We start from the raw sequence: 11104 nt of genomic DNA, 5'->3' as shown, positions 1-11104 counted from the left end.
CATGTTAGTTAAGGTAATACTAGCTGCTTTACAAAACTTCACTTCCGTAGTTTAATATACAATAATTTATTCCTAACTCACATTAACACTCCAATGTCATTTCAGGTAGTAGAGTTTTGCTCTGCTTAATAATTTTGGAACCCATAATGACAGATACTCTGTACGTAACTACACCTTAAACTGGATGTGAACATCAAGCTGGCAGACAGGAAAAGAACATGAAGGATCATGCTTGGCAGTGAGGCGCAGTTTAGTCACATGCAGAAACTGGAAAGTCGACCCTAGCCATGTATTAAGCATGTACTAGCCAAAATGAGACACACATGACTCTCCTTTTACTTAACAAGATATCAATTATATACATCACCAGGTTTTTGATATTTCTATCATGAAGTTACCAATACCAAGATGTAATGAAAATAAATTTTCAGTACTAGCTGATGTTCAAAAGTACATTCAGGAGAAAAATGAAATGGAAATTGATAAATATGCTAGTTATCTTAACCTGCTTTTATAATATATGTAATTTTATTCTCTGAAAGTAATTTAAAGTCTTATTCCAAATGTTTACGAATTTGGCTCTCCAAAATGCCCATGCCACCTAGAGATTGGTGATTTACTCTAATTAGTTCTGACTGTTTCCTCACGCACTGCATATGCCATGAAGCAGAGACAAAGCTAAGAAGGTTTGAACAGCTCCAACGGTAGGGATGAGCATTCATACAGCATTGTCTCATGTCATCCTAAAATGCCTCCAAATATTCCGTTAGAACCTTTCTAAAAAGTGTTTGTAATGAATATATAATAAATTTATTAAGACTGACTTTGCTGGTAGGTATTTATAAATAATATGCATTATCTGGGGAAAGGGAAATTATTGAGGAAGAGAACTAAGAGCTACTGAAAATGTGCAACACTCCAGAATCACCAAATTTCTTCATGATTCATTTTGCTCCACAGTCCCTGGAAGGAGAAAAGGCCTGGAATTAGTAAACTCACATCATTCAATTTGGTGACCCACCACTGAACAGGACCATAATTCTGTAGCAGCTCAGCTATGGTTAAGGATTAGGCTGAGGATTAGGTTACAAAGGTTAATTAAAGCACCCAAAGAAGGATTCAGAAGACAATTAGAATGCATCACAAAGCATCAGCACTACCTTGTGCTTTATGAGGTATTTTGTACAGCTGGTCTTTGCTAAATGGAGAGCTAGTTTTATGTCACTATAAATTACATTTAATTGCAGTTTTTGTTACATAATTTACTGCATCCTTGTCTTCTTCAAATTTCTAATTTAACTCTACTTTTGGAAAGCTTGACTTCCTCTGTACTTTTTTTCTTTGGTTTGCACTGTATGTCCATCCTTTTTCCCACTGCAGTCACATATTGTCTAAGTCATGGAGATTTGATCATTTATAGCCCAAGTTCTATGTTCCTCACTAGGAGTCAACTTCAACTTGTATCTGTCTCACTTCTAAATCTAAGTTCATTGATGAGATGGTTGGTCTATCCTGCATTCAGGCATTCCAAAGACTTCTAAAATAAGTCCTCATCCTTAAGAATATGCTATTTTTACAAATATTTTGTGATCTTCCTCAATACAGCTCCCTTTTGTGTAAAATAGAATACCGGGAGGTTTATCTTGAGCCCCACCTATAAAGTTGATTATTAGATGTCCTGGAAGAAACTCATGATAGTGCTTCATCAGAACTATTTCATGGCATGAATCAAAGCCGCCGTGTCATTGTTAGCTCTAGAAGATATCAAATTTTATCTGAATATTATGCAAGCAAATATTAGCATCTGGTAGTAAACAGGTAATATAATAAGCATGTTTTGGTGTTTCAAGCTTTTCTAATAACCTGAATTAGATTAGAATAATATCATATATCTTATACAGGGAACTCCAAACACACAGAATACATTTATGTTACTTCTCTCACCTAAGCGAATCTAAATTAGGTTACAGTTCACATAGGTGTGTGTGTGTATGTGTGTGTGTGTGTAACCTCAATAAAATAATCACACTTACATGTATCTTGAAATCTGAATTTTTCACATGAAAGTTTGTTAAACAATCCTTCCAAATCAGTGGAGGTAGGAATCATCACCTTACTCAGCTGCATTTTTTCTGTAGGCTGGGACATGCAAAGATGTAATCAAAATAATAGCCTGATCCTATGCATGCACCTACATGCATGCATACATACACACACAGTACCCTTATCTGATCATTTATAAAACAGAGATAATAATAGGAGCTCATAAAGCTATTACTGAGATAAATGTATATTTCAATCTATGCATAATGTCTGACACATGCAGTCCCAGTAAAAGTTAACTATTATTTTAACAACAGTGATTATCATTGTTCTTTGAACAATGTTTTATTATGGCTTTTATTATTATAATATAGAATGTAGTTTGGGGCATCACGTTGTACCTTGTCTCTTTCATTGCGCAAGATGCCTCTATTAGCTATCTTAAACTAAATGTAAAATTGATCTTTCTTTAAAACATTTGATGAACAAATTGAAGGATAGAAATGAATCCCTTTCCCTGAATTACCATCTTTGCTTTGGAAAATATCTTTAATATTGAGAATCTATCCTTTCTAAAGAATAAAATGGACAGAAATGAAATGACATGGCACAAAGATACAGAAAAGAAGAATTAGAAAGTTGCTTAATGAGCACTTTGGTCTTCTTGTCCAAGAACTATGAATTTTTAATATTTGCATATATCAAAGTTTCCAAGAAGAACTACTTATAGATGTTTTCATTAATAATGCATCCCATAAAAGCTGCATCAAAATATACTAATTATACAATTATTCCCTTTCTGTTTATTTGACTTGTTTTAGCATTCTTGTAATTGCCACAAACCAACTTCAAATCGTATCATCAAAATTCTATAGACACAGCACAAATCAAAGAATGTATTTGATTCATCCTAAAATTTAATTAGAAAAGTGTATCTGTGACCTTTCTGTTGGAGAGTGTTGAATGTTTTCCTTAACAAATGTCCCCAGGCAAGAAATAATTATCATAAAATGTGAGAAAGGTACACTAAGGTACAGAGCAATGAGGTTATTTATCAGCTAATAGGGTATCTCACTGTTTGATATCATGTAAATTTTTTATCATTATGGAAATTTAATTTGCACCTCTGATTCTTTTGTGCTTTCCTTAAACCCAGTTCAGCCGTTAAGAGTTACCTTTTATCTCAATAATTGTAGCTCTGATTTATTCCTCTTTTTCAGACAGTGAAAATAGTCAAGAAGATATCTGCCATTTAATGATTTGGAGAACACACAGCAGTTCAAGGCTTTCTTAATACTCAAAGGCAATTTAATTGTGCTTTCAATTGTGGTCACAGTAATTTGCAGGCACTTGGCTTGGTACTCAGCGTGGGTGCATTCTGAGAAGTAGTGGCAACTGCTCAGACATTCTAATTCTTCATTCTAATTGTCTGGCCATTCTTTCAGTTTAATAGCACATGCAAATTATCACCTTATTCTTCAGTCGAACCATAAAACTAAGAACCAGCAGATCTGTTAATTGGAGTTTAATTTAGGACCTAGGCCAGATTTCTATTAGAGTAATTCCCTGGATTGGCCTATAATTTCAGGAAAACATTTTGTTTTCATTCATTTTCTGACTTAAAACTATTGAACAATATTATCTTATACCTTCCCCTATATCCCTACTAAAAAGATGCAGAGATATCTACATTCTTAAGTTAAAATCATTCTACAACTAAAATGCCAAAACTTGATAACCACATAAAATAATATTAAAAGTTTGGGATAGTATCTTATTAGAAGAAAAACACAGTGAAAAAGATGAGTTTTGGAAAGCCTTGGTGTTGTCAAGCTCAAGGCCACAAGTGGTGGTAACCTCTCAACTGAAGCCCTCGATTAGAGGGCAGCCACAGGCCATCCTAGTCATCACAGCCACCTTTGCCTGACCACTTGGGCTATTGAAAATGCCATTCTGAATTTGGTTTGATCTCACAAATCAAGAATCTCATACACATTCAAAAGTTGTCATTCTAATCTGGGAGACATAAGTAAAACCAAATGGGTTCAATTCAAAAACTATGTACAAAGTGACTACATGCTAAGTCAGTTTTAAGGGTGGTGGACAATATAAAACTAATAAAAGCATAGTTTGCAGCCCCTAATCTAGTAAAGAGTTTGGCACTTGCAAAAGCTGTGCATAACACAAGGCAAAGAAAGGCAGTAAATTCTATAAGAAGAGAACAAAGTGGAAAGAAAGCCAGAGAAAGAAGGTAATTCTATGAAGGACATGAATACTAGAGACCTTGACATGATTCCGAGTTTAGTCCAATGTAATAGTACAGTCCTCCCAAAGGCATAGCCTTGGTGGTTCTATACAAGTGACAGTTGTAAAGTCCACACAAGGTTAAGATGAAAAGGCAGAACTCTTGTTGTTGGTCTTGCCCATATCGTGCTGCATGCCTCAGTGAATTTTTTCATAAATCAATATTCAAACTAATGAAGCAATGGCCTATTAGAAGGTTTATTAGAAACTTAGTTTAACTGGCTTCACTTAGTAATGGTAAATATTTCAGTTATATAATCATTTTATTACTTTCTACTTATTAACAATATTATATACCATTGAAAATAATCCAGGTATCTGATTATTTGAGGGTGAAATATACATTGGGTTACTACTTTAAATCTCCTGAATTACGAAGCGGGAAACAGACACTCAAGGAGTTTAAGTGACTCTCCCAATGTCACAAGTAGTTAAAATGGGCAATGCTTGGCCGGGTGCAGTGGCTCACGCCTGCAATCCCAGCACTTTGGGAGACCTAGGTCAGTGGATCACGAGGTCAGGCGTTTGAGACCAGCCTGGCCAACATAGTGAAACCCCGTCTCTACTGAAAATACAAAAATTAGCCAGATGTGGTGGTGGGTGCCTGTAATCCTAGCTACTTGGGAGGCTGAGGCAGGATAATTGTTTGAACCCGGAAAGCAAAGGTTTCAGTGAGCCGAGATTGTCCCACTGCACTCCAGTCTGGGTGACAGAGCAAGACTCTGTCTTGAAAAAAAAAAAAAAAAGCGGGGGGGCAGTACTAAAATTGACTTTTTAATTTGTTTATATATGAATACTTTTATCTTTTGATGATCAATATTTCTGATGATTCACTATCCAGTTAGCAACTATTTAAGACTGTATCTTTATGTACTTGCACAGTTTAGGTTGAGAACACTTTAAATGTTTTAGTTTAGAGCTCTTTTAAAGATTTGTGGTTTTGTTAAAAGGACTTTATTGCATAGCAGCAGTCTATATAGTTCAGTTTACAGAGGCATAAGTACATTAAATAATGATTGTTCACTCCCTTTCAATGCCAAATTGGAAACATTACAGGTACATCCTGAAGGTCTTCAGAGTGTTCCTCTGTGGTATATCTTGGACAAGTTGAAAGAGGTTTATGAAAACCAAAGGACAGGATGGGAAGAGAGTTAAATACAACCAAGTAATTATTGTGGAGCTGGATAAAATAAAAAAGGAACTAAAAATCCAAAGAATATTAGACATAAGGCAGAAGGAATTGCTGCTGGGTTAAACATGAAGATATTATAGACTGTGCATCTCTGGAAGGCAAATAAGAAAATAACAACAACAATAACAATAATAGTTTACAGGTTTTTTTTTTTAACAGAATGGGCATTATGCCAATTGGATCAACTCCAATAGGCAGAATTAGAATTAACTCAATTCAGTAGCTGGAAGATAATTTAATTCCATTAGGAAAAAGAACTTTCTAACAGAGCTTTCAGATAGGAAATGGGAATTGTTGTTTAATAGGTTTAGAGTTTCAGTTTTGGAAGATGAAAAATTTCTGAAGATTGCACAACAATGCAAATATACTTAATACTACTGAAATTTACACTTAAAAATAACTAAGATGATACACTTTTTGCTATGTATATTTATTACAGTTTTTAAAATTTAAATGTAAAGTGCCATCCTGTAAGGTAATGACCACCCATTTTTGTAAGTACTCTGGCTAGGAACACAATATAGCATTTTTGTTATGGAGGGAAACTACTACATTAAATAGAAGGTTGAATCAGAGACGTTGGGAAATCCTTTCTAACTTCAGGAGGTTAGAATTTCAGCATCAACTTTCTCTTTTGAAGTTACATTTATTTTATCAAATTCTCAAAGAAGTAAGTAACCAAAGAAGACTGACAACTACAGATTAACAATTATCCAAAGAGGCAAAAATTCAATTCAATAAAAATATTAAACATACGTTGTATCAATTTCCTAAGACTGCCATAACAAAATACCGCAGAGTGGATGACTTAACAGAAATATATTGTCTCACAGTTCTGGAGGCTAACAAAAAACCCAAGCTGTTGGCCAAGTTATGATCCCTCTGCAACTTGTAGGGATCCTTCCTTGCCTCCTCCTAACTTCTGGTGGTTTTCTGGCAATCTTTGGCATTCCTTGGCTTGTAGCTGCATAACTCCAATCTCTGCCATTATCATCACTATGTGTTCTCTCCGTGTCTCTATGTTTTCATCCAGTCATCTTTTTTATAAGTACAACAGTCATATTTTATTAGGGTCCACCCTACTCCAGTATAATCTTATCTCAACTAATTACATTTGCAAAGAAATAATATAACAGAAAACTTCTTAAACGTGAGAAAGACATGAACATCCAGGTACAAAAAGGTCTTAGAACACCTAACAGACTCAACCCAAATAAGACTATTCCAAAGCACATAATAATCAAAAGTCAAGGGCAAAGAGAAGATCCTAAAAAACAGCAAGAACTAAGAAGCAAATAACATGTGAAAGAACACCTATTCATCTGACAACAGACTTCTCAACAGAAACCATACAGGCCAGGAGGGAGTGGAATGACATTTTCAAAGTGCTCAAAGAACAAATTAGACTCCAAGAATATTTTATCCAGAAAAATTATAATGCAGTGATGCTATTTTCAAATAAGGTCTCATTCTGAGATACTGTGGGTTAGGACCCCAACATATAATTTTTGTGTGTGTAGGGAGATACAATTTAACCCACAAGATAAACTATGCGAGATATTGTCCAGACTAAAATGATTACTAGATGATCTTCCTATGATAAATGAAAGTTTTACCTTATTCTCCACTGAAGCCCTAGTACCTGACCCAAGCCATCAATTAAGAAATATTTGTTGAGGCCAGGCGTGGTGGCTCACGCTTGTAATCCCAGCATTTTGGGAGGCCAAGGCAGGCAGATCACCTGAGGTCAGGAGTTCAAGACAAGCCTGGCCAACATGGTGAAACCCTGTCTCCACTAAAAATACAAAAATCAGCCAAGCATGGTGGTGCATGCCTGTAATCCCATCTACTTGCGAGGCTGAGGCAGGAGAATTGCTTGAACCTGGGAGACGGAGGTTGCAGTGAGCTGAGATCACACCATTGCACTCTAGCATGGGCAACAAAAGCGAAACTCCATCTCAAAAAAATAAGAAGAAGAAGAAGAAAAGAAAAAGAAAAGAAAGAAATATTTGTTGAATAAAAGAAAAGTTAAATGTGACTATGAGCTCATGTTGAAATAATAAAGTTAGCACGTCCTTTGGAAACCTAACAGCATAGCCCCAACAAGAAGTTACAGAACTAATTTAGTTTATAAATCACCAGCATTGCTTGCCTTTTCTTCAGCTGTGAGACCTGGACCTACAACAGATAACAGTTTCAGGATCATTAGCATTCTGTTAATACCACTTTCTATGAAAAGATGAGCTGTAATGGATGTCTGCAAAATAGCCCATTTCAGCAGTTAGGAGTTCAGATCACACCACACAGCTCCTCAAGATGTTATTGAGAATTTCAAAGAAAAACAACAGCAGGGTAGTGTGACAGTTATTGTGTAAGTAATCCCAAGTGAGGTCATTGCAAACAAGAGAGACTGAGGAAAGGTTTTCTATGAGTGACTGATTAACATTTTCAAGTAACTTGATGTGATTGTGGAAAACAATGATAGACAAATCAAAATGACATCCAAAGAAAATTCTTGGGCCAGGTGTGGTGGCTCACACCTGTAATCCCAACACTTTGGGAGACCAAGGGAGGTGGATCACCTGAGTCGGAGCTCTGAGACCAGCCCAGCCAACATGTAGGTGAACCCTCAGCCTACTTCAAAAATACAAAAATAGCTGCACATGGTATATGTATCTTCAAACCCAGCCACCATAGAGGCTGAGCCGAGACCGTCAACTCAGAGGGTACAGATTGCAGGAGCCAGCACTACGCCACTGCGACCTGAGCCTGGGAGGACAGAGACCGTCCCCAGCACAGCGAGCAGCAGCAGCAAAGAAAGAAAGAAAGAAAATAAAATAAGAAAGCAGCAGCAGCAGCAGGAGAGAGAGAGAGAGAGAGAGAGGAGGAAGCAATAAAGGAAGGAAGGAAGGGAAGGAAGGAAGGCTGAAGGTGGAATAGGCTACGGAATAATAATAATAATGAAGGAAATAAAGGGAAAGAAAAAAGAAAATTATTTAGCTTTTGTTCAGAGTAAACACAGAAAAGATACAAAATTCAGTTAGCAGAATAAAGCAAATTATTAAATGCCAACTGTAAAGCAATGACAGAGACGCAGCCGTACTTTATTATCTCTTTTTTATCTCATCCATTAATAATAATATATCATTCGTTGTCACCCATTGTTAATTTTATCACAGTTGAACAATAACACATTTAGAAAAAACATGCCCTTCATTTCTCTCTACAAAGGCAACCCTATATTTTTATCACACCTTAACAAACAGGGGCATCCACCAACGGCTGAGGCGATGTTCCAGTCAGCCAGATCATGCCGGAAGTTTTGCAGTGTTTGATCCTGCAGTTGTTGGCAGAAGAAACAGGTTTTACCTCAAACCATCAAGGTAATTTGTGTCAAGAGGAACCTTAAACTGGTATACAAGAAATAGTCAAGAGAGACCCGTCATACTAACCTAGCTGCCTTAGCCTGGCACTGAGGATTTTGATTTTCTTCATGTCAGAAGTGAGAGACAGCAGCAGGCTGGTCAGTGCCTCACCCTTGTTATGCGCAGAGCGGAAGAGATTGTCCTAGATGTGTCAGTTTGTAATCATACCTCATGAAAAATACCTCACCATCCTCCAGATATCCATCTAGATATATATAGACAGGGTCTTGCTCTGTCCCCCAGGCTGGAGTGCAATGGCTCCATCATGGCTCACTGCATCCTTGAACTCCGGGGCATAAGCAATTCCTACTGCTTCAGCCTCCTGAGTAGCTGGGACTACAGGCAACAGATATTTTGAAGAGTCACTCCATTCTTCATATTTGCAAAATAGGAACCTTGAGATATTTTCCCCCTCCTACATAATATACATTCACCAAACACAAGAATATTCTAGGCATGCATGTTTAATACATGCATGATCTTAATGACTTTCAAGCACTTTTCCAGGACATATTCACATTCAAAATGTTTTTAGATCCCAAAAGAAATAAATGTCAATTTAAAGTACAAACAGCAATGAGACATCTAAAAGTTAAGCATGTCCTCACATCATTTTCTTCATTATATCAGATCATTAAAGTCTTCAAAATTGTCCATTATAGGGACATTTTACTTTAGCATTACTTATTAAAAATGGATTAAAATAAAATTATAAGATAGTACTTTGCACAATTAGCCTCAGCACAACATCAAATGCAAATAACAATTACTGACTGATAAATACCTAAAGCAAATACTCAAATCAAAATAAACATAATTCTTTTTATTTTGTATCGAAGTATAACTGACATTGATATAAACAAGAACACATACCTAAAAGTGTACCATCAGAAAGATGTTGACATATGGATACATCCTTAAAACTGTCACTACCATCAAAATAATGAACATATCCTTTGCCCCCAAAAGTTTCCTCGTGCCCTATTGTTACCTTTCCCTCAAGTTTCTGCCTCGTCTTCCCCAGATAAACATTGACTTGCTTTTCACTACAGTAGACTAGTTTATAGTTTCTAGAATTTTATATAAATAAAATCATACAATATGTACTCTTTTTTGTTTTAGTCTGGCTTCCTTCCCTCAGTACAATTATTTTCTGTATCATCTATTTTGTTGCATGTAAGAATAGATCATCCCTTTTTTATTCCTGAGCAGTATTCCATGGCATAGATATACTACAAATTATCCATTCCTCTGTGGAATTTTGGATTATTTCCAGATTTTGGCTGTTACAAATAAAGCTGTGGTATGGACAATTTTTTTTTGTGAGAGAAGGTCAATGTCTACAGCAGAACGATTGAATAGTATGTAGGTATATGCCAGGCTCTTTTCCAAAAAATTGATTGTGCTATTTTACATCCCCACTAGCAGAGTATGAAAGTCCACTTCCTCTACATTCTCATGAACACTTAGTATGGTCAGTGTTTCTCATCTCAGCCATCCTAATAAATGTTTAATGGTATTTCATTTTGGTTTAAGTTGCATTTATGTAGTGACTAATGATGTTAAGCATCTTTTCATATGCCTATTTCCCATTGTATATCTTATTAGGTAAAGGGGACATTAAAATATTTGTCCATTTTATAGAGGGTTTTTATTTGCTTATTATTAATTATTAAGCTTTGAGCCTTCTTTATATATTCTGGAACAAATCCTTTATCAGGTATATGAATATTTCCAAATATTTTCTCCCAAAATGTGCTTGCTCTTTTAGTCGTTTAACGATGTTGTTCAAAAAGCAGAAGTTTTAATTTTATGAAGTCCAAGCTATAAAATTATTATTTCATGAACCATGATTTTGGTCATGATTTTGACCACATCTAAGAAATGTTTGCCTTACCCACATTGACAAAGGTTTATTTCTGTTAATTCTTCCAGAAGTTTCATAGTGTTACATTTAGGTTATTGATTTTTTTTTTTTTTTTTTTGCATTCAGGTTTGTAGTTTCCTAGCACCATTTGTTGAAAATACTAACTTTTCTGAATCACCTTTGCACCTCTGTCAAAAATAGTTTTTCTCTAGTATTTTCTTTTCTTTAATTTTCTAGAAGAGGCCAAGAATTCACCAGTGAAGTCATCTGGAC

The 11104-nt window shown here is 35.7% G+C and overlaps 1 long non-coding RNA gene across 1 annotated transcript; it reads right to left on the bottom strand.

Annotated features, from left to right (window-relative positions):
* Window positions 1–824: 824 nt before the first annotated feature.
* LOC103886223 lies at window positions 825–4888 on the bottom strand. Its single transcript, XR_649701.4, has 3 exons — window positions 3219–4888; window positions 2034–2139; window positions 825–963 (listed from the first exon to the last, which is right to left on the bottom strand). It is a non-coding gene; the product is annotated as an uncharacterized LOC103886223 (long non-coding RNA).
* Between the last annotated feature and the right edge of the window lie 6216 nt (window positions 4889–11104).

The sequence above is a fragment of the Papio anubis genome, chromosome 7, assembly GCF_008728515.1.
Source record: "Papio anubis isolate 15944 chromosome 7, Panubis1.0, whole genome shotgun sequence".
NCBI lineage: Eukaryota > Metazoa > Chordata > Mammalia > Primates > Cercopithecidae > Papio > Papio anubis.
The sequence above is the reverse complement of the archived record's forward strand: the minus strand, read 5'-3'. Positions and strand labels throughout refer to the sequence as shown.